This window comes from Condylura cristata, unplaced genomic scaffold, assembly GCF_000260355.1.
Source record: "Condylura cristata isolate star-nosed mole 26May11 unplaced genomic scaffold, ConCri1.0 scaffold00016, whole genome shotgun sequence".
NCBI classification, from domain to species: Eukaryota; Metazoa; Chordata; class Mammalia; order Eulipotyphla; family Talpidae; genus Condylura; species Condylura cristata.
Window position 1 is genome coordinate 47,309,475 of NW_004567117.1, and position 2,061 is coordinate 47,311,535.

Genomic DNA, 2,061 nt, shown 5'->3' on the forward strand with positions numbered 1-2,061 from the left:
GGGGCAGCGGGGCGTCCTGCGAGAGGGATGGCCCCCGCGAACCCACGGCCCCTGTGCCCCGCCGCCTGTCCGGGCAGAAGCTGCTGCGTCCCTGCTCGGAGACGTGCGAGAGCGTTACCGGAGAAGTTATTTGAGCCGCGCAGCCTTTCATCTCCCAGCAAAATATTGTGCCGGAGCCAGCCGTGAATCATGTTGCGTTGTTATGCCTTTTTATAGTCTGATAATCTGCACTGTGTGTTTATAACCCTTGTATGCTGTATTTTATGGGGAAAAATCCCAGCAATCCACGACTCATGAATTTACCACCTTAACCGCTCGGGCCGACGGTCCTGCAACAAGACTCAGCGCCAGAGTGAAGAGTGTGCTGGACACCACGGCCACTGACGCAGGCCAGCGGCGGGGCCGCTCTTTCTGGCTGCACCCCCAAGGCTCTGCCCCTCGTCAGATGCCTCCTGAGTGGACGCTGGCCTTCCCACCCCAGTCGCCCCGCCCACTGGGCCCGGCTGCTGACTTTTCTGAAAAGGGGAGGCCCTCATCAGGAAGCAGAAAGCTGGTCTCAGCTGTGAGCGACAGCTCGTCGGAAAGGCCCAGTCCCCGGGGCTCTCACGAGGGGCTGGAGAGGACGGGGCAGGAACGCGCCTGTGCGGGGAACCCCATTTCCCGGCTTCGCCTTGACCTGCGTCTCCGTGGTCGCTGCAGGACGGCCACAGCAAGGCGGTCCGGGCGCGAGCCTGCCCGTGCCTGCAGGTGCAGGATGCAGCACACGCCACGCCGTCAACAGAAACGGGGCGCACGGAGCCGCACACGGGCATGACAGGGGCTGGCGAGAAGGTTCGGCTGCTGCTGGGTCCTTTAGAGATCAGACGCGGGCGTGACAGGAGGGAGGGGCCGCTGGCGCAGCACTGAACACAGCACAAGTCATGATCAAAGTCGGGGGGTGGTGAGGAGCCTCCAGGGTCCCAGGGCAGCCCGAGCCTCGGGCCAGAGGGCGGGCGAGCGTGCGGGGAATGCGTGCGTGGGGGTGCGTGAGGGGCTGCAGGCTTAGGGGGTGCGCCTGGGGGTGTGTTACTGTGTGTCGGCCCGCGCGGGTGGAGGGACCGGGGCTGAGTGGGGCTCGTAGGCCCGGCCGGTGCAGCTGCCGCATCCCCGTCCTCACTGAGCTCCCGCCGCCTCCGTAAGGGAGGCTTTCTCGCCGATCCTGCCAGTCTGGGCACGACGTCGCCTGCTGCTCGCAGCAGACACTGGCTCCCACATATCTCAGACGAGGACTCCTGTCCTGGGTGGGGACCCCTGCCTGCTGCACACTCAGCTTGAGCAGCGGGAACCCCGCACACCAAGACAACAGTCCCAAGAACAAGGGGGCCGAGATCCCACAGAGTTCCGCACTCTAAGCCTCCCCCGGGAGGTGGACTGGACGTCGAGTGCGGGAAGGGACCGTCCGTGGCCTGGGTTTGAACTGGACGGCCAGAACTTAACTGTGGTAAATTTATCTGGCCGTCTAGGAGGTGGGTTGAGCTGTGTTGACTCACGCTAAGATTGCGGATGCGGAAAACCCCACTCATGGCCGGTACCTGTGAGTGCGACTTTGTTTGGAAAGGGGACGTGGCTGAGACAGGGTGGCCCCTAGCCTATCACCGCCGTCCGTCCTCAGCAAACGAGGTGACGATGATCCCAAAGGAGGAAGCGGAGGCCAGTCCGAGGTGGCCAGGACGGAGGTCAGCGTGGGCGGCGTCTGCCAGCCCGGGGCACAGAGACGGCCGCAGCCCCCGGGCGGCGAGGTCGGGCCAGATGCCCGCGAGGGTGAGGAGCAGGCGGGGAGCCGGAGCCGGATGCCGCGGGCCTGGACGCGCGTCCTGGGGAGGCTGTGACTGGGCGGGAGGGCGCCGGCGGCCACGGCCACAGCTGTTTCTGGGAGCTCTGCTGTGAGCAGCAGCCGGGCGGCGGGGCAGGAGCCGCTGAACAAAGGCAGCAGTCTGGGCTCTGTTTCTAAGGGGAGACATAAGCGCGCTTGAGCCGGGGCGAAAGGGGGAAGGAAGAGGGGCGAGGCGCTGAGAGACGCGG